The 25714-nt window shown below is 40.2% G+C and overlaps 1 protein-coding gene across 2 annotated transcripts in view; it reads right to left on the bottom strand.

Annotated features, from left to right (window-relative positions):
• Positions 1–23114, bottom strand: part of tet2 (tet methylcytosine dioxygenase 2) — a 34796-nt gene extending 11682 nt beyond the window's left edge. The window contains exon 1 of one of the 2 annotated variants that reach the window (XM_034230153.1): positions 22752–23114. The gene's annotated coding sequence lies outside the window, so the exon portion shown is untranslated. Of the gene's footprint in view, positions 1–14625; positions 15445–22751 lie in introns of those variants that run through there. The other variant, XM_034230154.1, reaches the window with a different exon arrangement.
• Between the last annotated feature and the right edge of the window lie 2600 nt (positions 23115–25714).

Below are 25714 nucleotides of genomic sequence, written 5' to 3'. Positions count from 1 at the left end.
CACATACATTGGAATTTGTTCGTTGCTATCTGGTTCCATCTGAGCATTACATTAAGCATTTTCTTTTTTGCAAACATTTTTACTGCACTGAAAAAGTATGAACGTAAAAAACAGGTCTTATAGATTCAAGATAAATAGGACAAATTGTGAGAGTAGCTTCAAATTGCATAACTTGGGATCTTAAGATCTGGTAACAAAGTCATGTATTGAAAATAAGATCTATATTATTCTGTTCAGCAGCAAACAGAGCTTATGGTTTTATTTTTGCTTTCCCTGCACGCTTTCTCTCTGCCTAAAGCATATAGATTCCAGTGAATTCAACAGAACATTGATTTCTGTCTGCCTCCCTCAATTATTAATGCATGTCACATCCGCAGCATCTGCAAAACAATTCCAGCACGTAGGCACAAAGAGACGCAGTCTAATCCATCATAATTATGGGCAACTCTCTTGCAGATGCTGAAGGAATGCGCGGCTGACAAGCACCACGAGGTGCCCACATTCAGTTTTACAGTAAAAATATTAAGCTCTAGAGCAGTGGTTCTCAAACTCTTTTCAATAATGTACCCCCTTTAAAAAAAATTCAGCCAAGTACCCCCTGATCAGCGCAAAAACTATTTGTTGTGGAAAAAAGCCTATATAAAGAGGTACAGTACAGCGCTGCACCATCAGTGTCTGATTTATTAAAACAACAACCGTGTAACTGAGAAACACTTAAATGCTACATTTCAAATGTTTACAATCCATCACTAAATTCATGGCAAACCAATTTTAACATCATGCAATAACACAGAGACGACATTAGTTGCATTGAACTGATCTGTTTAATAAGTTGTAATTTAGTGAGAAACATGTGCGTGCTGAGGATCTTTGTCATTCTGACAGCGAGGCAAACTGCAGTTATTACACTTCGCGTTTTGAAATATGTGTAACTCTATTAATATAAAACCCACACTGCTCAAACTTCGTTACTTTTCCTAAAATTGGTATATTTATCTATTTTTTTTCCTTCATTAACATAAAATAAATCTCACGTACCCCCTGCAGTACTCCAATGTAGCCCTAGGGGTCCGCGTACCCCCATTTGAGAACCACTGCTCTAGAGAATCTTAGTTATAATGTAAATTCATGGTTGGCAGGATTAAAAGGGAGTGTCCTTATACACCACAAAACTTGTTGCATCAAAGAAAGCATAATGACATTTTTATCTTGCATGTCTTTTTATTTGACTACATTATTTACCTGGTTTTGACTATCGACTTCCAAGAAAGAAATAAACCCTCATACAGTTTTTCCATTTCTGTTTAGCCTGCGGTATCTAATGCAATATAGATGGCCATCTTTTCAAAAAAGCCATGCTCATCCCCGAGCATCATTTTACCTCATATGTTGAAGACAAGAGAATATACCATTTTATGACTTGAACACAAGCATCCCACAGCCACAACAACCTTTACTATGAATACTCACAGACATTTGGAGCGCTTGACTAGGTCTGAAATAGTATGTGATCTTTTTTGATTATTGTAAAACATGAAACCCAATATTACAATACTTTAAAGACGACATGTATCATCCTTTACATTTCACTTTGTTTCTTATAGTTCATCCAGGAAATGATAAACCTGCAGCATATAATAACAAGATACTAATGAAATTATTATTTGTATCGTTTGTCAGTTATCAAACGTGTGATCATGATGAATAATTATACGTGATGTGGACAGGTCTTAAAGGTTTAAACGTGCCTTGAAAGTACATATTTAAATACAACAGGCATGAAATAAAGCATCCTGTCATACCTAAGATATGTTTTCCAACTATATGACTCTTTGTCAAACTGTCCGGGCAGCTTCAAATAGTTTTAGTATATGGTCTGGCACAGCACGGTGTCCACTAAACAGCACTGTTCATCAAGGCAATGTAGGTTCTTGTAAGTTAAAAAGACTTCCTGCTTTAAGTTCTTATACAATTAGGTCAGCCTAGCTCTTGATGTACTTAAAAACAAGTAAATAATGTCCTTGGAGCTCTGAGAGAGGCCTGGAGTCACTACTGCCGGCTGCTATGGTAAAGTTCAGAGAAATATGCTTTACAACCTTTGAACACATAATTGGATCCAGCTTGAGGTTCCCACAAAAGGCCTCCTGTTAATGCAAACCTACTATAGGCTCACTATAGGCACTGACTAATGTTTGGGGGGAAAATGGAAAGAAAAAGAAAAAATATTTGAGGTACTATGGCGTGTTTCATTTGGCATGATCATTCACCATCATTGCGCCCGATTACCACATCTGGAAGAGATTACAGCTGCTTATGATTCTGGCAGAAGAGATGTCGTCTTCAAACAAATCGTTTTATCCAAAGCATTATAAAACTTTTTGAAATGTTTTTGTCTATGTATTTAAATATCCAATTAACTACAACATGCATGACCGTTTGAAGAAAAATCATCCATTAAATCATGTACATGGCCTCGTTCGAGAAGGACCATAAACGAATGTAAGATTCAGGGGTGGATTGCACTGGATGGAAACATGTACACTGCGCAGATGTGTAATATGAGTCCAGAAAATATATATCTAATATATTACGCTACACATATGGGAAGAATCTGCCTCTTGGGAGTCTGTGGACTTGAGTTTTTTGTCTAAAAACAAGGACACTGCAGCAGTTCAGTTTACATATTCTGTCTAAAAACATATTTCAATTGCTTTTTAAAAAGTTGCCCATTTCATAAAGAAAACTAAGACTGCAAGATACTATGCACTTTCAGGGAAAATGTTTATAATCCGGATCTATTTCTTTAACCATTATGTCCAAACTGGTCACACGGACCATGAGCGAGAAGAAAACAAGTCACATCGTGGCCCAGCGGACCGAATACATCACGTCACCCTAAACAGGAAGCTGTCAGGCCAAGCAGACGAGCTGGTTCACATAATGATCTCCTCCTCTGTGTCAATCATCCCTCCAGGACGTTAGCAGCCCTCCAGACCCCCAAAGTTAGCGTGCTAAATCTCCCACTAACGAGCCAAGCTGTTACAAGGGTGTCTGGAAGCTCCCAGCGTTGTTGCAACAGAGCAGCAGCTGCCTGTTAGCAGGTGGAAGAGAGGAGCAGTACAGTGGACACAAAGACAGCTCTCAGGTCAATGCTGCGGAAAATACTTTCATTTGGTGTATGCTCGTTAACTTTTCTTAAACTTGTTCACCTTTTTAAGAAAAAACTGTTGTTGTGAGCTTCATATAAATATAATTGTGTGTTATCCAATATGGTTTGAAAGGGTTTCAGAAGCCAGAAGAATAGAGAAGTCTAGAAAACTCTAAACTAATGATTTGGAAAAATATAATAATAATATCCACTTCCTTTTAACATGAATAATACTTGATAGAAGTGATGATAGAAAATAGATTTGTTTAATGTCCCCAAATGCTATTTAATGGCTTGAAGAGTCATTTAAGGATGGCAGCATGCACATGAAAGTGTCTTTAATATAACGTTGATTAACCAATGCAAATTGTTTCAGTTTGTCCATTGAATTGCTAAAAGATGATCTTTACTAAAACTTAAATCTACAAATGAAGTTACAATGCCCCCAAATGCTACCTTCTTTAATGGCTTGAAGAGATGATTTATCCATTAGTGTTGTGGTCAGACTACAGACTAAGAACTGGGCCAATATAATTCAAATGTAAAATATCTACTGAAATGATACCACTGTGGGTAACTCATTAGTTCTATCCTCACAGCACTGGAATGTAAATATGAAGCATCTCGGGCAACAGGTTGCAGAACGAATCTCCCCGTGCTGCTGTCAGACACAGCCCTAAATGAAGAGCCATAGCGAGACGCCATCCTCAGCATTGTAATCAGAAGTGACACTGAGCCTCTTTATGAGTATGTCAAAGTTATTAAAATTGAAATGTGTTATTTTGACAAATGAGTACGAGAAAACCATGTGGGAGTTGTGAAGCGTCTACGGGTGATGAATGTCTTTGCATCCCGGAGGTGTCTTCATTCGACACAACGTGTATCTGAGGCAGATCTGCTGATTTCAAGTACTGCGAAGCTTGTAGCATGATATGAAGAGGATGTAACGACATGAGGTGATAATGATCGGTCATATAACACTTTTCGTGCAGAATAATTAACTTTGGTCATAACAATGATGCAAATGCAAAAAAATACACTGTCTCCATGCCAACAATATACTAAATAATTATTCCCACCTTGATTTAAAATGTTAACATTCTTACTAAAAATCAGCTGCACTAAGTTATAAACTAAATACACAATCCAATTAAGAGCTGTTTTGCAGTAGACTCTACATTCACTACGGGAACTTCAATTTGAATCAGTTTGGTTTGAGGTAGAAAAGAGTGACCTGATGCTCCCACCTCTGAACCCTCTCACATATAAAGCATCTGATCCCTGCAAACGTAACAATGAGGTAAGCGGGTGAATACCACTTCCCGACCCCATGTGACTACTCCTTTGTTTTGTCTGGCCCCTCAGAGCAGTCTGCAAATCAGTAACTAAGTCAAGAGGTGACCGGTGGCGCTAAGCTGCTTTCGGCGCAGATCCATTCCTGCGGGACAGTCCGGGCTTTCCAAAGGACTGAGCGGAGCCAAGCAGCTTGTCACAGTTGGATACACCCACACTGAGAAAAAAAATAAAATCTTTGCAAGCCTAGAACAAAGCCAGAGATCCCAGCTGAGTGTGTGTGCGCCTGTCATTGCACAAACACAAACACACCGATGTTTATAAGTCCAACTCTGACTGGGCTTGCTTTAAGACATTCCTAGTATTCGCTGCTTCCTCTTAATTATTTATTGGACGTGATTCACAGGGAGATCTATTTTTGCTCCGGAAGTAGAGTGCTAAACTAAACCAGAGGCCTTGTGGTGGCTTCAGTGCCTGCTGGAAGTTATAACGCTTTGATCTATTTTGGGTTTCTTTCTAGTAGCTAATGTCCACCAGGGGAAATGAGAACTCTGTTTTTTGTTTATGTTATGACTCAACTTGTTTGGCTTGAACTGGACTCCCAACAAAGCTTTCTTTTCCTCCAGAAGCCAATTTCTTTGTCTCTGTATACGCTGTTGTTTGGCTTCTCTCCCTCTCCCGCAGCCTTACCTCCAGTCCTCTGCCCTGTAATTACTCCTCCAGGTTCCTCCACATTATCTGACACTTCCCTCCTGTTCAGTCTATCGTCTAGCCTGTAGTCATGACTTTGGCCACTAAACGCTGTTGTGAAAATCTAGACAGTCATTGTCTCTGTAGGTATGTATTTTCTGGAATTTATAGATGTTCACTTGCTTTAGTGCTTTAGAGCCTGGGGGCAAGGGTGGACTCCTGAACACAGTGTGACCAGTGTTGTTAAACAATGGACACAGTTTGCACAAGAGTCATTTAAGGGTGGCAGTTAATGCACAGGAAAGTACAGCCTTATTTTACATTACATTACATTGCATTTAGCTGACGCTTTTATCTAAAGCGACTTACAATAAGTACAGTCGACCAGGAAGACACAACCTTGAAGAAAACAGAATCATATAAGTACATCAGGTTTCATAGAGCCAAACATTTCAAGTGCTACTCAGCTGGCTATAGATAAGCCAGTCCTTTATTAGTATATAAGTGCTCTGTTAGCAGTTCTTTGTTAGTAATTATATCGCTTATTTGTTCAAGTGTTTTGTTTTTGGTATAACTTTGCTTAACCAAATGCAACTTGTTTCTGATAGTCCATCGAATTGCTAAAAGACGATATTTTTGTCAATGACTTAAGCTGCAAAAATTGGTATTATGGATATTTTGTTTTGGTTTCTTGATGCTTTTTCTTCACAATACTAGCTTAACAAACTTTAATGCGCCTGATAGCACCGTGTTTTTGTTATTCCCAAAGGAGAACCAGTGAAATATGAGAGCTGCCATAGTAGATGGGGTCTATTTGGCGTGACTTGGCAGCCGTATGTGACATTCAGCGCTAACGACAGCTGCTGGGAAACTCAGGTCTCTGCACTTTCAGATTGAGACCTTTATATATACAGTCTATGGTTGAGACCCAGGCAGCTAGGCTAAAGAGTCGTGCTGGTGTAGAGCGAGGGAGAAGGTGCGGTGCGGGGCAGCACTGTAAATCAAACACACACATGCCAAGCCACACCGCTGTTTTGATGAATAGCTCCAAGAATAAGCCATAATCTCAAGTGTATATTTCCTTTTCTTGGCTGTTTTGGGTCCATTTGCATTTTCCTGTTTGTAAGATAAGAACCTGCAGCAGGCCAGAGACAGTACATTTCTCAGAGTACTTATTAAAAGGTTCAAACCACATGCGCCAACAACTGAGTCCTAACAGAGTCTGTGTATTAGTAATACTAATATTTCTCTATAACTTGGCTACATATTATAACTGTATTTCCACTACTATAACTCAATGCTGATGCTACAATAACAACACCATTACACACCACAACCTATGATATAACAGTGAACTAACAGGGTTTGTCAACAGTTTAATATGAATATTCACAATATCAATACTTACTACAAAGAAGGCTTTTGCTTGGTACTTTGCCAGTTATTTAGCCAACTTTCCCACTGCATTGCTATCTCTTTTTTAACCATAAGTATAAACAGGGTCTATGCAGGAATCCTGAAGTCAAATGTAAGACCTTTTAAGAGCTTTTTTAAGACCCTTTCCATACATTTTAAGACCTCATCGCCACTTCCAGTTTTAACCGGTTACATTGGCGACACACTTTACCTCACATTTACTATATACAGTATTGATTGTCCTTCCTTCTTATCTTCCAACCATTTGGACGCAGACTTGCATTTCCCCATAACGATGTTGTTTAACAACCGGCGTAAACGGACCTTCGTGCACTATCAAGCAGTGAGCGTGCGATGTCCTGTTCAGATGACGTCAAATCCAACGGGATGCCATAAATAAACTACACAGAATCACACTACACACCTACGCAATGATTACATTCAGGCAGACTGTAGAACACAACCTCTTTGGACAATTCATATACTTATTGAAAACAAGCTACAAAATGTAATACCTTGGAAAATGTCGTTTAATACTTTCTAAGACCCCGCGGACACCCTGATAAACATTGCCTACATTTGAAAACATTACTGATCGATGTGATAGTGTACTTATCAAACAAACATCTCGTCTCAAACTTAAATTCAATTGCTTATAGAAGTGTCAAAAATACGATGTAAATAAACTGGGAAAAATTTCTAAAAAATGTCTTACTTCCTAAAGTAGTATTTATATTGGTTTGTTTTCAAAGTTTCTAAGTATTATTGTCATTTAATATTCCAAAACTTAAAACAGGGTGTAAAAAACCCAATAATTATATATAACTCAAAGTTAATTACAGTGTTTATAAGTTATATGTAGAGCAGGGACCTTAGTTCTGCTGAGTTGTTGAAATGTACGAGCCTCATTGGAGCCATAATGAAATCCAGTAAGGTCTAATACTTGACATATTAGAGGAGATGAACTGACCTATAACTTTTTACCCATCCAAATATAAATCCAAATCATGATATGGAGTGTAAAGAAGGTAAAACTAGGTCCTTGTTTATAAAAGGAGGCGTGTGGTGTTGTGCATTGGTGTTTGGACCAGGAGGTCACAGGTTCAAACCCCACTGCAGTCAGCATGTCGTTGTGTCCCTGGGCAAGACACTTCACCCCAGGGGGATTGCCCACAGTATTGAGTATGTAAGTCACTTTGGATAAAAGTGTCTAACAAGTGACATGTAATGTAATAAAAATCATGGGATTGATATTCAATTTCAAAACATTGAAATACCATTATGTGATGTTAGACGGTTCAGAGTGAAACCTCATCCTGAGAAACCTCTACCACAGTAATGAAGTCAGATGACTTGCATTATGCAGTGTTTTAAATCCCCCCCTTAAATATAGAGCGGGACCCGCTGCTCTAAAACCTCATGACCTCTGGAACATTTTCACAACTCTGCATTCCAGCTGGCTGTGTAAACAACACACATGCATGCTCAGAAACGGGGGCTCTTTTTTAAATATTTATTATCAGTCTTGTGTAGAATGTTTTTCAGGTTTTTCAGCAAGTCAACCTCATACTGTTTTGGTTTTCAAACAACATTTTAGTGGGGCATTTCAGTTATATCTTAGTCAAAGAAAACTGTAGTTTCTAGTAGTAGTTTTTTAATATTTCTTTTTTGTTTGTTTTTTAGCAGTAAAAGTAGTTTTTTTTTGTAGCATTTTAGTATAGTATTTCTTGCTTCTTAATTGTTAGATGCACTTATTGTAAGTCGCTTTGGACAAAAGCATCAGCTAAATAAAATGTTATGTAGTAGTTTACGATCAATGAAAATGTTTGACTTTTGATTCTTTGCTTGGTCAACAGATTTTATTAAACATTTCAGTCAATCTTGTTTTCAAACTACATTTTATTATAACATTTTGTAAATAATATGGAAGGTTGATATAGTCACAGTTTGTGTCTAACATACAGTAGCATATACAGTAGATGTATTGGAGTAGGTGTAAGGAGGATTTTTAAATATTGTCTATAAAACTACATCTGTATTAGAACCTTGTTATTTTTTACATTAACTCTTGTACAAATCTTAAAAAAGTCCTTTTTGCATGAAAAAACAAGCTGTTTACTAAACTGGAAGAAATTGATGTTTATTGGAGTCTTAGCACTTAACCATACATGCTCGACTAAGTGTTATGGGTTCAGCTTTTGATGGCACAGCCGGAAAAGGCTCTGTCAACAAGGATAAGAGGACATTTTATGCCCACACATTTGGCTGATTTAAGCCAGTGTTTGGTTATTCCTTTAGACATCCGTGTAGACATTTTGAATGATGGCAGTGTGGCATATGGCTAGCATATGAACGGAGGGAGTTGACTCCACTGTAGAGAGATTTGGGGGAAAGTTAAGGGGGTGGGGACTGGAAAGTCTGCAAGGTCAGAACACCCCAAGTCATAAAGCACAATGTGAAGTGAAGCGCTGGTAGCATGTGTTGTTACTGACTGCTGGGGCTACAGGACAGATGTTAATTTGTGTTCTGCATCTCACAGTCTCTCAGTCAGGCACCTCACACACTCATGCAGTGTGTACAATGCACCTCACATGGTTGCTCGTGCCTCCTCTCTCTTTCTTTCTGTCTGAACATATGACACTCTCCACCCTGGCTCCGAAACAAAAGACCCCTATGTCTGCAATCGTTTCTATAATCCTCCAAATATACATGCTGGCCAGATCCTTGTTGCATATTCCTCGGGGGAGCTTAGATCTTGTGGCTGCGCTGTCACATGAGTAACCTTAGGAACATGTGGGATATAGCGCAGAGAGAGGAAATATCCAAACAAATTAAACATGAAAGTAAATTCCTGAACAAAAACCTAGATAAAAGCAGACCACACGCACACACACACACACACACACACACACACACACACACACACACACACACACACACACACACACACACACACACACACACACACACACACACACACACACACACACACACACACACACACACACACACACACACACACACACACACACACACACACACACACACACACACACACACACACACACACAGGTCAATGCTCTTTGCAATCTTGCTATACCTCATTTGTGAAATCATAGAAATACTACTTTTTATTTCTCTTAAAGGATCAGTTTGATATTTTGGAAAACTTCACTTTTTACACTTTAAAATGTATACCTCCATGCCTGAACCATAAATATTAAGCTACTTTAAGTCACTGCGCTCTATAAAAAGTTTGGTACATAACCCCCTGTATCATTTTGACACTTTTGTTTTAATTCAACTACTGCTATATAATAATAATAATAATGCATTTTATTTATGGGCGCCTTTCAAAGCTCTCAAGGACACCTTACAGAGCATAATTAAAAACAATCAACAAAGAAGAGCACACAGTAATACAAGACTTAAAAAAAATACTTAAATAACAGAGACTTAAAAACAACAATCAGTTTAGCAGAGATTAAGAAATAGAATACGCCAGTTTAAAAAGGTGTGTTTTCAGGCTGGATTTGAAGGGTGGGAGGGAGTCCATATTGCGGATGTCTTGTGGGAGAGAGTTCCAGAGACGGGGGGCAGAGTGGCTGAAGGCTCGTGACCCCATGGTGATCAGGCGGGCAGAAGGTACAGTGAGTTGGAAGGCAGAGGAGGATCGGAGAGTACGAGAGGGAGTGTAGATGTGAAGGAGCTCAGAGAGATATGGAGGGGCAAGAGTGTGAAGGGCCTTGAAGGTGAGGAGCAACACTTTGAAGTCTATGCAGTGCTTTACGGGGAGCCAATGGAGTTGTTGGAGAACCGGAGTGATATGATTAATGAAAGGAGTTCTGGTGATGATACGGGCGGCTGAGTTTTGGACCTGTTGGAGCTTACGTAGGGATTTCTGAGGAAGACCAGAGAGGATGGAGTTGCAATAATCGATACGGGACGTAACGAGGGCGTGGACGAGGATGGCGGTGCTGTTGGGTGTGAGTGACGGGCGGAGGCGGTTAATATTGCGGAGGTGGAAGTAGGCAGATCGAGTGATGTTGTTGATGTGAGCTTCAAATGATAAGGTGCTGTCAAGGATGACACCCAGACTCTTAACTTGGGGGGAGGGTGAGACTGTGGAATTGTCAATAGTGAGGAAGAATTTGTCAGTTTTAGCCAGAGTGGACTTGGAGCCAACTAGGAGAAACTCGGTTTTATCACTGTTGAGTTTTAAGAAGTTGGATGAGAACCAGGATTTGATTTCCAGTAAGCAGTCGGAAAGGGCAGTGGGGGGAGAGTGGAAGTGGGTTTGGTGGAAAAATAGAGCTGGGTGTCATCCGCGTAGCAGTGAAATGGGATTGCGTATTTTCTGAAGATATGGCCGAGAGGTAGGAGGTAGATGATAAATAGGAGGGGGCCCAAGACAGAACCCTGAGGAACACCAGTGAAGACTGGTTGGGACTGTGATTTGAACTGTTTGAGTTGGACAAAGTGAGTACGGCCGGAGAGGAAAGATCTAAACCAGGTGTGGGATGTGCCAGTGATACCAATGGAAGATAATCTGTCAAGGAGGATTTGGTGTGAGATGGTGTCAAAGGCTGCAGTCAGGTCAAGGAGGATGAGTATCGATAAGAGCCCAGAGTCAGCTGCTACTAGGAGATCGTTTGTGATTTTAACCATGGCCGTCTCTGTACTGTGTGAGGAGCGGAAGCCAGACTGAAATTCTTCAAAAAGATTATTGTTGTTCAGATGAGTGTGGACTTGGGCTGCAACTGTTTTTTTGAGTATCTTGGAGACAAATGGTAAATTAGAGATTGGGCGGAAATTATTCAAGTTGTTGGGGTCCGCACCAGGTTTCTTGAGAATAGGGGTTATTGCACCTGTTTTGAGGGATGAAGGGACGAGACCAGAGGTAAGGGAGGAGTGAATTATCTCGGTAATTAAAGCGGAGAGAGAAGGTAGACATGCTTTAACTAGGTGGGTAGGAAGGGGGTCAAGCTGGCAGGTGGATGATTTTGATTTCCGAATGAGATTTGATATTTCAGCGACAGTGGGAAGTTCGAAGCTGGATAGTGGGGAGGAGAAGGGAGCATACGGAGTTGAGTGAAGTGATGTATAGCTGGAGGAGGTCAGTTGCTGGTGAATATTTTTGATTTTGGCATTGAAAAAGGTCATGAAGGTGTTACATTGAGAGGTTGAGTACAGGTGGGGTGCAAGAGAGGCCGGTGGCTGTAGAATGCTGTTGACTGTAGAGAACAGAGTTCTGGTGTTTCCTTCACCTAACCTAATTAAATTGGCATAGTATGCTGTTTTAGCAGAGGAAACAGCATCCTTATAGGCGAGTATGTGGCTGTTGTACATGTCCTTGTGCACTACAAGGCCAGTTTTGGTGTACAGGCGTTCAAGACGACGACCTTTAGCTTTGAGCTGGCGTAACTCAGGTGTATACCAGGGGGCAGAGCGGGTGAAAGAGACAGACCGGGTTTTCAGAGGTGCATGTATGTTTAAAAGGTTCTGGAGTCCATCATTGTAATGGGAGACCAGCTCATCGGTGGTTGATAGGCAGTCTTTGCAGGGGAGGTTGTTAATTCCATTAGAAAAAGCAGACGTGTTAATATTCTTAATGTTACGGAATGAGATGGAACGTGACATATTTGCTTTGCTATATATTAGGGATGCTCCGATCGATTGGTCACCGATCGAGATCGGCCGATACTCACTCTCTACCGATCGATCGGTGCTCTCTAAACATGCCGATCGTGAGAGCCGATCGCATGACGTAAAATACATGACACTTTTCTCTGTGTGCGGCAAAACAAGCTCGCCAAAATGGCTTCACCGGTCTGGCAGTATTTTAAGGTGTCCGAAAAAGACAGTAAAATAGCGGTATGCAACGTGTGTGTGAAGCAGAAATCCTGCAGCTCTGCCCGCCGGACCGGTAAGCGGAACGAAACAGACAAGAGTTAGACCTAACACACTTAGCTATTTTATCTACCTCTGGAACAAGCTAAACTAGTCATTATAAATATATGTATTCTTCACTGTCGGGTCACTCATTACTGGATCAGTGAGCTCCATGAGATACTGACAGGCTGTCAGGAGAGGGAGAGAGGGGGGAGAGAAAGAGAGGGAGAGAGGAAAAGAGAGCGCTTCCGCTCATTTCTCCCGTGTTATTATCCAAAGTTAATGTAAACTTGAATAATGTACATCATTTGAATGTAATAATTAAGTTGATTGTTGTTTGTGGAAGCTCCAGTGAATGAGCCCATTAACTGAGTTTTAAACATCACTTTAAATGGAAGATTTAAAGTGATGTTTAAATCTTCCATTTAGGCCCCGCCCACTCGATCGGATCGGCGATCGGTATCGGCCGATACTGATTCCGGCGATCGGCCCCGAAATTGGCGATCGGAGCATCCCTACTATATATATATATATATATATATATATATATTTTGATATTTTGTTAATTCATGTCTTTTTAAGATAAATAGGTTCTAGTAGGTGGTTAGGTACCTTTTGGACTGAGCTCGACTAGCTGTTTCCATGTGTTTCAGGACTTTAGGCTAAGCTATTGTAAGCTAAGCTAACCCTCGGCCGGTTAGTTAATATACAGAAGAAGAGTATCAATCTTCCTTTTAACTCTTAATAACTATCAAATAAGCATATTTCCTAGAAGGTTTAAATATTCCGTTAACGCTGAAAGATAACCTGAAATGCTAATGTTTGGATTGTTTTGCACAAACTTCTTTATGTCATAAAGAATCCCCAAAAGTTGATCTATCTGCATTATGCTATGGTCCTATACCGCTTCTGTTTTGGATTGAGATGTGGCAATCTCTAGTTTTGGTCAGTGAAAGAATGCAGACACATGTGAAGGTTTTCACCAGGAATGCAGAAGCTCAAGGTTAGTGATGTGTCTCATGTTGCTTTCATCAATAACAACAAAGGCCTATGCACAAGGAGGGAATCTAAATTCACACAGAACCACCCGGGGTCTATTTCTTCTGTCAGGTAGAGAAGTGCAGTTTCCTGTTGATGCTCTCAGTGGCCTTATTACTACACTGTGACGTAAAGATGGCTGCATCACATGACAGCCTGCAGCCACAGATCTGTTTTTCTTCCCTCTTCTATGCGTCCCTCTCCTTTCATGGTTGAACAAAAAAACATGCAGCTCTGCAGGTACAATGAGCATGCTGTGAATTTGAATGCCAATACATAAATAATGCACTTTTTCAATTGAATATAATGGGAAATCTCCTTACAATACAACAGCATGCAATGTAGCTGTTTAATTTAATTATGTAGCATTACATTTTTGGGGTATTTTAGGGTTATATACATGCAGATACAAGTACATGCTTTTCACTATCTTGTGATTTCCTGCTTTAAATCTGGAGACAAGATTAATGGATTAAAGCAGGAACACACACTTATGTTTGTAATTTCTGAGAGCCTCCTCCCCCTCCTTAAGAAGAAGGGATCTGTACTATCTACATTGTTCTTTATGTGTAATGCAAGACAGATGTGGCCGGCTTGTGGAGAATCCACTGCAGTCTCTTTGCTTTTTGTCTCATTGCCTTCTCTTACTGGGTTGTGACATGTTTTAACTAACTGCAGCACTTTTTGATTGAGTTCATTTTTGCAGTACTTAGCATACTTTAATTGAATACATGTCTTTTTCATTCATTTTATTACCAGTGCTTCAATTCACAAATGTCTCATTAGTATCAGCTTTGGGAATTTGGATTAACTATGCAGCTATGAAGTTATAATTGTTATAATCAATTATGGTTATAAAGTGTAAAACAGGGGAAATCTAACGCTTTAATACTAGAGTGCAATGTATATAACATTATGTGGACCTACACAGGATCTTAAAGGGAATATTAATCAATTTAAAGACTTATTTTTCCGCTAAAATCGACATAATTCAGTTTCAGGAATCTGTTCTTTTTTTGTCAGCCATGACAATACAAAAATGTATATATGAATAGCTGACTGCAGGAAAACCAAAGGTATAAGTGTAGGCTGTGCACATATTCCTGTAAAGGCTGGATATCTTTACAACTAACTTTTTAAATAGTTACCTGAAAACAGCCTCAGTTGATGCAGCTGGAGGGTGAAGCTGAAAGATAAAACTGGAACAATGTAGTCTGGATAATAATAATAAGTAGAACTCGTATTTCATTTACTGGTAGAGCTCCCTTCAGGTAAAAAATATCAACTTCAGGGTAAAGAGTAACTGGCACCATAATACTAATAAGCCCTATCTAGGTGCTCTTAGCCATAATTAAGATGGATGTCAACAGTAATCCAGGATTGTTTGATAGTGTTGCACAGGGTTCAGTGCGCTCAAGAGTTGCGTGGACAAGACACATAAAATATATTTACTAGTAAAGACACACAAGGTCTGGGAAATATAGGAGTCGATGATTTGTGGCAACCTATTAAGGACCCGAGGACAAAGCGTTTTTGTGGAGTCTACTTTTCAGGGGCGAGGCCGCACTGTTGACAGTTTGAACTTGACACAGTCCACACTGTGGATCCAAAGCCCTTATGTAAACAGAGAACTCCAACAGGATCTTCATTGAAGAGATTTCCCTTTACAAATAGAAAATTCAGTTCAACTTAAAGATACAAATGCATACATGTGGGATGTTATGCAGGAGTTTGAGGACGTTGGACGTGTCTTGGCTCTAATGCGTGTGGTGTATAATGTCTGAGTTAGAGAACATAAAGGAGGTGTACGCCTGAAGTAAATGGTAAAGGTGAAATTGTTGAGCATGATATAGGAATGTAAAACTCAACGTGTTAGAGATTAACACGTCTCCGTACATTTCTGATACAACTGGTTTAGTAGGTATTCTGGGAAACCTCCCACTCGCATGAAAAAAACATCCAGCTACTTTACACTCCTACCTATAACTATCTTTTTCGAATTATGCTTGTTTGTTAATTATATATTTCTTCCTTTTTTGTTATTATAACACCGGAACATGATAATTAAAGTCGTGCCAAACAACCTCTGATTACCGGCCACAAAGTCATAGATCAGATCTTTAAAGCAGCTCAGTTCAGCACCATTCACACGCATGTCGTGCAAGAGAAGTACATTTTTGATGGTGCACAGCAGTTAAACAGACTTGACAAACCTGTTGGTATTCATTCTCCCTGTTTAATCACCAACCAGAGGAAAGCCTGCCTAACTATGAATCCCACAGTGCAAAGCTTACACACACACACACAGTCTAAACCCTTCTGTGGCTGCATCACATGGAGACTCTAATTAAGAAATGGGCTTCTGAGCGTACAACCCCACTAACCTGCCCCCCCACCAGCCTGTCTCTCTTCCCTTCTGACCCTTTGTCTATGCAACAGTCAATATATCTGACTAACTTGATGAACTGTGCGCTGAGTAAAGTTAATTTCTCTCGGAGTGCCCGGTAGCCATGGCGACCATCTTATGAGCTCCCCAAAGCCCATCTGGTCAAAACATTAGCCCGGCTCGCTGCAGATCAGGCCGCTTTGCCGCGCTGTGCACATGTGCTTTATGCATTGATCCGGGCCAGTAAATCAACAGTGCCGCATATATATTTGCACGTGCGGATCAACACCTTTTAAAATTGCGAGTATTGAAACGTAGAAAAAAATCAAACCTGGCCCACATTTCTTTCTGGAGTTTACACTATTAAAATCTAACAGTCTTCTTTTGATCTACAGTGTTTATTTTTAGAGTGAAAAACAAATAGAAATAGAAAGGAATACTTTATATAGACCTTTTCCTCGTCATTCATTCTCCCATCCACTACGATTTGGCATGGTATGGAAAAATTCAAGCCAAGCGATGATTAAACCGAATCCCATGTTTCTACAATTCGTCCTCTCGGCTGCGAGCCTTGGCTCATTTGTTGAGCAGATATTTCCTCTCTGTTTGTGTGATCCAAATCCAAACCAGTCTCCAATCAAACAGGAAGCGGAGGTGAATGGTAAACAGAGCAAAGGGAAACATTATTTTAGGAGGGAAATTAAAACATGGCACAAAGGCACTGAAGGAATTTTAAATGGTCTTAATCCCAGGCCAGATTTCAGAAGACTGAGCTTCAGATGGTGGTTTACTGGGAACCAAAAGCAAGGTAAGTTTCTCTACTTTCTTCATTCTTCTAGTCATGATTAGTAACAAATGTCTTGGAGGAGTACATATTAGCTCTGTCTGTCTTTTGTCATCTGCTAAGCAAATGTGTTGATATTCTTCCTTTCATTGGTTTCTAAGCAGCATGACCTGAACCAGTGTTGCTAAGCTCCCCTTTTCCCTCCAATGAGTCGGCGGCACCTGACTCTCATTAAATAACAACCACAAATCCTCCGAAGAGAGGGATATTTTCTGTGATTCATAAGGAAGTTCAGAGATTTCAAACAATATTTTATATAGAGTCCTTTAACATTGTCTGTGTTCAATTGTTCACCAAATATGTATGAACCTTAGAAATCATCAGAGCTAAAATTGGACACAAAGTTGGATCCTTTTAAACAAAATAAGAAACTATATCTACAGAGGGATTTGTCATGAAGTCATTAAGGATCTGATGCTTCTCGTTTTATACTGATTTATTGTATAGTTTCTTTTATTGGTGCAATTTTGTCTGTGTTTTATAATTGAGTTTAACATTTGGAGCTTTAATACTAATTGTTGAGATGTTGTGTTTTGTACTGTTGCTTGGGTATTCTTTGTTGGGTTTTAAGTATTCTAACAGCCTGTGGACTGGAATGAGCATTGACAATAATGCAGTCGGTTCATGCATACATAACTAAACATTAGAATACATAAATAAAAAAACGCACAGGAAACTGCATTTGCACGTAACATGTCTTATTTTGGTATAAGTTTCCATCCATTCAGACCCATAGCTATACTCAGTCTTTGAAACGTTCCCAATATAAATACATATGTAGACGCAAACCAGCCTTATTGTCATTGAACACAACGGCTCGGAAAGACACCAGCTGCTGCACGCATACATTCCACTCAGGAAACCTAATATTGTGCGCGAGCCACTCGAGGCCCTCAGAGGCAGTTAGTGATGTCATTCAGAGCCTTTGGTAGGGGTACGCTCCTAAATGACATTCAGGACCAGCTGTCTGTCTTTGCGCTTCTTGCATAGACAACAGGGGGCCACGGAGCCTAACCTTTTCAATGACAGGTCCTAGCAGCAAACCGTTTATATCTGACAGCCATTTTAGAAAAGGGTTAACAGCCAACAGAAGCACTTGTTTAGGTCATCGTGGATCCCATTGAGCTGGCCTGATCATGACAGGGCTGTGATGATCATGAGACCGGGGCATTAGTTATGGAAATGCCTTTTCATATGTTGTTCTAATCAAGCCAATTTGACCAGAAGACAACATTTGACAAGCCATAAATGAGTCTCCTCTTTCGGGTCCTTTTATCTAATCCTTCGGCATTAGACCTGTGACAAAGCCTCCTTATTGTCACAGATTGAATTTAACTGCACAGACCTCTATACACCTTGACATGCAAGTCTTATCAGGGTCCTAGCATGAGGTTGGATCACTTTTCAAGATCTGTAAGGCATATTGACAGCCTGTGTTCAGGTTTGCTTTTATCCATGCATTGGAACGCCTTTTGTCAATCTTTTTTCACAACCTTTAAAGAGCTCTAGATTTAACTCAAATTCATTGATGCATCCAAACATTTGTATTATGTTCATCTTCTTTAATCAGTTTTCTCAAATATTCCATATAAAACTGTGCAAGCTCAACGGTGAACTCAAATGTATATTATTAGTTTCCTTGCCCATGTTGGTTTTTTTCATGTAATTTTGCTTTCATGACCCAAAGCTTGAAGTGTAAATGGAGTTTATAAAATCATCTAGCTCGACAGAAAAGTTAAACAGCCAGTTTAATCGTCTGACCTGCACTATAAAGGCCTGTCGCTGTGCTATTCGCTGTAAGAGCAGCGTCCCCATGCTCTCAGTCTCGCCTACTCCTCGAGCACAGACACTGTTGTGACTGGAGCTCTTTATTTCCTCTTTTCTTACTCTTAACTTCTCATAGCGGAACTGGCGCCACAGCTTTCAAGCAGGTTGTCCAAGCGTAGGAGCGGCTGCCCGGCGAGAGGCGGGAAGGGACGCTATTCGCTTTGAGGCGGTTACGTAACATCTCACTTCCCTCTCTGGGCGCGGAATGCCAGGATAGTGTTTGTAAACAGAGCGGCCATGTGCGTGTGCTCACGTGGAGGAAGCTTTTGAGTCACTGCCCTCGCTGTCTCACCCCTGAGGTAAACCCTGACATCGATACATTGCAGGGCGAGCAGCACTCCCTCCAGCCCCGTGCCACTCACACAGAGCCTTATCACACTCACTCCGTAATCACGCTTCAGCCCGACTCACCACGCACCGCCTCGTGGAAAAAGAAGGCCACGAGTCATGTTCGGGATTCCCAAAGTGTCTCGTGAGGCAATTACTGATAACAATGTCGTATCTCAGACTTATAAAAACATTTGTATTACATAATTATAGTGTTGACCGATAAACCACATGCAGGACATAAAAGTCTCTTTAGCAGGCTAAGACCTTCAAGGGAAAGACAGGATTCTTGGCGCAGTGAATCTGGTGAGGCAATTATTGATCACTGATTTTTTTCCTTTGTTTGTGATTTTGATTCAGTTCATTCTTTGGGTTTATTTCTGGAGGAAATAAGCACAGAGAAATCTGGAGCCCAGAATGTTTACAGTTTGTACAGACATAGAGAAGGGATTCACAATCAAAAGACTTTTTGATTCAGGCTTAGAAGCTGATCAGTGGGTACAACATTGGGAAACATACATTAAATGGAAAAACCAACACATCTACCATGCTATTTTTTGTATTAAAACTCAATAGGTATTTCTGAGCTTATTTAACATTATTCTGAAAGTCTTACTTTTCTTTTATCAACAAGAAAATTATCAAAGCTGTTGGTGACTAATTTAGTTTAAAAATGTATGTGTAAATGAACAAATACATCATGGCATGTCCATTGCAGACACACTTGATTGTGGTACACTGCTTTTCTATTGCTCTCTATAGAAAAACAACCCCCAATGGCAGACAAGAAGGAAATCAATATTGTAAAAATCAATACAACACTCAGTATCTCGCCATTTTGTCTCAGGAAAGCAGTCCAAGCGACGACCTGCACAGCCAGTCAGCAGGTAGTAGCAATATATAAAATGTCTAACCTGCCACTGGGCCGGCTTCTCTGTGTCATTCGTGCTGCAGCCCCTGGCTTGAAATATGATGCGTGGGCTGTACAGAACAGGGTCAGAGGTGAGGGCTTGGGTAAGGGCTTGGGTATTGTAAGTGGACAGCATTGTTGTGCAACGCTATGGCAACTGGACATTCTTACGAAAGGTGAGAGTGTCTTTGCCCTGGGAGTGACATAAAGGAGCCTTACAGCCACGACGAAGAAGCAATCCAATGGCACGGCTTTATCTGTAGGTGTGGATAGATGAGAGAAGCTATGTGCATGTGATTGATCTATCTGGCCCTTCCCCCACCCAGCTCAGTAATGCTCTGGTGCCTTTTCAGCTGCTGATGTAACAGCAGCCATGCAGAGGCCCATGAAACAGCTCCACTCAGATTGTGTGCTTTTAATTTTTAATTTCAGAATGTGGCATTATTATGCAGGTCAGGATTAGCATTTTTAATTACACCCAGGCAACAACCAGTATAATGTGTATGTTAGTAGACTGCAATGAACTGGGTGATGCATTCTAACTATGCAGTATATCATGTGAAATGTGTTGTCTGATGTGCTTAAAGTATAGTTATTAATACATCTAACAATTTAATTAGACTACAAATATCCATAACTGGTAGTTGTTGGTTCATTTGAGCTGTTAATTTGTTAGTTTTTCTCTCTGGTTAGCTAAATAAAAACAAAACAAATATCTAACAAAAATGTACCCAATCTGGCCTTTCATTATTCACAGTGTCTTATCATATTGGATTGCCCAAAGGGACCACAACACACACATAAGTGTAAAAGCGCACACACAAAAGCATAAAGCACCTGATCTCGTGCTACTATTGAGAACACACCTGCGCTGGTGTTGACACTACGCAGTCAATGACCATGCTTGCCATATCAAAACACAACAACGCCATTGCGTCAGACGGGTGCACCAACATTGTTGCTTCGAAAGTTTCCTGACAGCTCACTGGGAATAACAAATTGGATATTCCTCTTCTAGCAGATATTTTTCAGTAGAGAGTAAGTGAGTGCACTGTAGTGTTTTGGTTGTCGGTTGTGTTATAACCCAGAGAAATGCATTATGTAAACACACACATTTTTAAACAAATGCTTAATTCAGAAGGGGAAAGGGGCAGTTGGCTGTGATAGAATAATGTTCCCCTTTGTCATCATCAGCTGTTCAAATAAAAGCTTGGCAATTGTCTTCAAGTCATTTGACAAGCAACTGACTTGGGTTTGACTTAACTGCCACTTCATATTCTCTGTATTCCCTTTTCCCACATATTTCATTAAATGTTTCTCTCTTAACTTGAAGCTTTGACTTGCAGTTAATACAAATGTGCACAATTTCTGCAAACTGAATTCCTGCCTTCCTGCAGACAGTTGACATTGTTTATTTACAATGCCCAATGTAAGGCCTATCATTATTCTCCACCTTGCAGGCATGCCTTTACTTTGCTCTTCACCTGAGGCCATGCTGTTACATTACGACTGTAGTCAGTAGAGTCCCACAAGCCCAATACACAAACCTGAGGAAGATCTGTTATAATCTAATGGGCCATTCTGATGTTAATCTGAGAGTACTTAGTGAATGCAGAAGAAAAAACAACTAACAACCAATTACCTATGTGCTAATTAGAGATAACAACTAATGGCCTATTAAACATCTCAATTGACATGTTGTTATCACACATATGACAAGTATATGTCTATAAAATGTGTAAAAAACCAAAATGATGCAGGCACAAACTCTACTGTTATCACTCCTATATAACTTCAAGCAAGTATATACACCACCTCATTTTAAAATGCTTACAGATAAGCCACACACACACACACACATTCCTCTTTGTGTTGTCAATAATCTATTAGTCAATAGCTCTGTTTCACAGCAATCTGATTGTTGTGTGACCTTTAACTGCTTGTGCTGCATTAGTAATATACAATCCTGTCAACCATCCCTTTGTTTTAGTTTCTCAAAGCAGTCGACACTCAGACATAGGATGTGTGCTGCTGCTGCTTTCTGGCAACAGTCTCATGTATAGCCTCTAGTTAAAAGAAAAAAGCTGCTCCACGATGACCATTCTTGTTCCCCCCAGTTAATGGTGCAGTAGGATAGAGTTTCATTTCCTCCAGAGCTTTCTGACCTTGTCTGCCTTCACTACACTCTGCCACCACAATTCCCTTCTCTTTTTACTCCTCCTTGGGATTTGTCTTTGTGTCTGCTTGTATTCGGTGGTGAAAGCAATGAAAGCTGATTAACAGAGATACACAGAGCCTAAAGCTATTCCAGTTCTACTGCTGTGCACACTATGCACGTCCAGGTTGGACTTGTACTCTCCTGCATAGTCTCCCCACTGAACAGCACAAACAAACACATACACAGCCATGGATATTGGAAGAAGAAGCCACAGGGGGTAACACTGCATGCAAATTAACCTATTTGAAAAAAAAATACCATCATTTTGTAATAGCTAATAATTACACATAAATGAAAAAATGGGAATCTCCTCTTAAAACAAATGCATAACTAGTACACGTCTTTCAAGCACACCTTTAAAAAAAATTCTTATAAAAAAGCAAAGGTCAAATATAGAGGAAAGAAAGAGAGCACGATTGAGGCATTTCATTTATGCTTAAAGAAAACTCCTGAACAAGCAGTCTAAGTACACCATTTTCTATGATGCATTGAAAAGCAGCAAGAATGTGCAGTGAGCACAGAGCACACAGGAAAACACAGAGGGTGTCCTTTCAGATTCAGCTGGCAAAAAAAAGAAAGAAAATTGTCAGCCATGTTGGAGTAGCTTTATCTAATATCCCCTCCTTATTATGTTGGCTCTTGCTTTTACGGTGGGGGACATTTGCCATAGGTCGCCTGATGCAAAAAATCACCAAAAATACACATAAATACAAAGTAAAAAAAAGTGTAGGCAGAGCATAAACACACTAAGCAAATTCTCACCTCCTTTTTACGTCCCTCCACTTTGTAGAAATTCCAACAAACCGTCTGGATCTCCTCTTTAACAAATCCTATAGGGCAGCCATCTTGCCTCCTTCTGTTCTTCTATGAAACAGACTATCCTCCACATCAATATTCATGGAAACCAGTCTGACGTCGGCTCTCATCATCAGGAGCCCTGGTGTCGCTGTTTTGCCGGCATGAGAAGCACACACTCATATGCACTCTGGTGTAAAGCAGCAGAACAGACAATATGTCGCTGCAGGTCAAGGGGAAGAGCCTTACTTTACTGGCAAACTCAAATAATCACAAAATCACTTTCCTGCTGAGTCCTCCCACACAAAGAGACAGGTTTTCCTTCCCTCCCCTGCTCCCTCCTCTTTTTTTTCTTCTCCCCTCAGCCGCACACAATAGTGAACACTATAATGATGGCTGCCCCGAAGCACTGGACTGGATTCAGTGAGCAGGACAGGACTTTACCCACAGTGCACTTTATGTTGAACATTGCACTGTCTGACCGAGGCAGAGCAGAAGAAGCCACCACCCCCTTCCTTCCCTCAGACAGGAAGTCAAGTGACTCAAGGTTTTTCCCTCCCTTTTTACCCTCGTCTATCTTGACTTCCTTCTTTCATTTTCTTTCAATTCTCTGTCATTGCGTGCAGAAGTTCCCCTGTTGTGTAATAGGCCTAGTTCTTGAGAGCATTATAGCAACACTCTGAGGTGGCCTGATTGGAGTCCAACCAGTTGAACACTCATTTCCAACGGCTGTGTCCTATTTTGACACACCCCAGCCGGCTCATTTTAGAGCGTAAGACAACTCTCCAGCCTCCATACAGGCAGCATACTTTGCTCATCGCGTCTGCCAAGACCCACCTCCTGTTGACACTGGCCACGTGGGCTTGAAAAAGATAGAGACAGCAGTGTGAGAAAGGGGCTTTAAAAGAGCGATTTAAAAGACAAATACAGCCTAGGAGGTTGTTGGAATAATACTTGTACAAATATGTTGTAATAGGGACAGTACTCAAACCTCTGCTGTGGTTGAACATACTGGTGTTACATACTTGTTTATTTTGCAAAGTGTGCAAGAATATATTTTATTTAAAAGTTCATAAATCTAATCTTAAACAGATTTCTAATGACACAACAATAAAAAGCATGTTTTTAAGAAAACACAAAAACACAAATGTTGTGATTTATTAACATATGGCCAAAGCTTTAACAAAAATGCTCAATAGTGGACAGCCAACCCCATTCACTTTGCTATTTAATTCCTCTTTTGCTTTACTAACAGGTGGGTCTTGTCTGAAAATAATCTGCCTTTAGCTCCAGTCCAGGATTAAAAGGAGACCCCACCTCTTTTCTATCAGCCCCTGCCTAGCTGCAGTGACATTTGTTGACTCAATAGTTTCAGGCTCAGAGCAGAAAAGGAGATTTGTTTTTACACAGAATGGGGGAGGGGAAGAGGCAGCGGGAGGAAGGAGGAGTCACTCTAGCTGCAACTCAGATCCTGTTAAGACAAAATAGAGCCCTTTACATCAGATCTGCCTTCTTTCTTTACATAACTCAGCTGTTACATAAGTGAAGTTTGAAATGCCTTTAAACCACATTAAACAGTTGCCATTAAGTCAGAATGGGTCATTCTGGCTGCAGGGAAAGGTCCTCATTGATCTGCTCTTTAGACTGATCACAAAGGAGGGGATATAGGTCGACTGAGAACAACAGAAGGATTTTCCGCTTGGAGATGTTTGTGTGAAAAGTATCTGCAAATAAATATCAGAAAGAAGTTCCTGATATATTGAGTGTGCATGTACCGCTACTTAATAAAGCCTTTATTAAACAACTGAAATATAAAATCAGTTTGAAGTTAAAGAAAACAAGTTGATATCAGAAATGGCTCAACTATTGTGTGATATGTCTGAATACATTTGGAGTATCCGGGGGACTGTTGACAGTGGCGTGTTTAATCTTGGCTGTTGTTGGTTATCCTTGTGTGCACACACTAAGTTAATTTGAACTACAGCTAATGGTTAGAGAGCTTTTGACCACCAATGTCTAATCTCCAGATGAGTTGTGAAGATTGTAGAAGTGACTGAATGAAAAGCCCCTATTTCCCCCTTGCTTCATCTGCAATCAAAGCAACCCTGAGCAAAGCAGTATACCTACCAGTAAACCAGTGAAGGGTCCCGTGATCTGCTGCAGGGCTTTCTGCGGTTGTTTGGATTGATCAGCTTCCTCGCCTTGTCTCTGGCCATGCTGCCTCAGGCCGCTGCTTTGAAACAAGAAAGTGAGTCAACAGTCTGGTCAGATAATATAATGTAATGTAGGATTTGGTATTTTTGGTATTTAGCAACAACTGTTTCACAATGCAATTCGTTAATACACTTCTTGTGGAAATATGGACAGCTTTAAAGATTATGAGATTCAAAGGTTTGATAGTCATAGTAGCTAAAGTGAAGTTATGTTAATTAAAAACGTAAGTCCCAGGCTCCTTCAACAATGCAACATAAACATAATTAAGACATAAAACAACAACAAGAGTGCAAAAAGCAACAGAAAATAAATATAATATTGCAAGAGAATGTTGCATGTGTCCAATGTGCAAGTAAATGTGTAAGAAGCCAACTATAAACATGCAAAATAGAATAAGATGAGCTAAAAACAGAATGTAAAATAAAATATGTAAGGAATAATATACTGTGTATTGTAATAACAAATAAATATGCTTTAACGTTATACAGGTACTTGTTATAGTTACATTATGATGAACAACTAGCTATCTGACAACCAGGCAAGTGCAACAAAACAAGAATAGCAAGCTAGCTAATTGTACTTAAATATGTAGAGAATTTGGTTTCCGTTTCCAGCAAACATTACCCCAGCCGCAGGTGGGAAATCTTCTCCTCCCAAGTAGTTCAAGGCTTGTTCTGGCAGAGTAAACACTAATGCTAACTGAGCTAACAGCTAGC

The sequence above is a fragment of the Gymnodraco acuticeps genome, unplaced genomic scaffold, assembly GCF_902827175.1.
Source record: "Gymnodraco acuticeps unplaced genomic scaffold, fGymAcu1.1, whole genome shotgun sequence".
Lineage (NCBI taxonomy): Eukaryota > Metazoa > Chordata > Actinopteri > Perciformes > Bathydraconidae > Gymnodraco > Gymnodraco acuticeps.
This window is presented reverse-complemented; position numbering and strand designations above follow the sequence as displayed.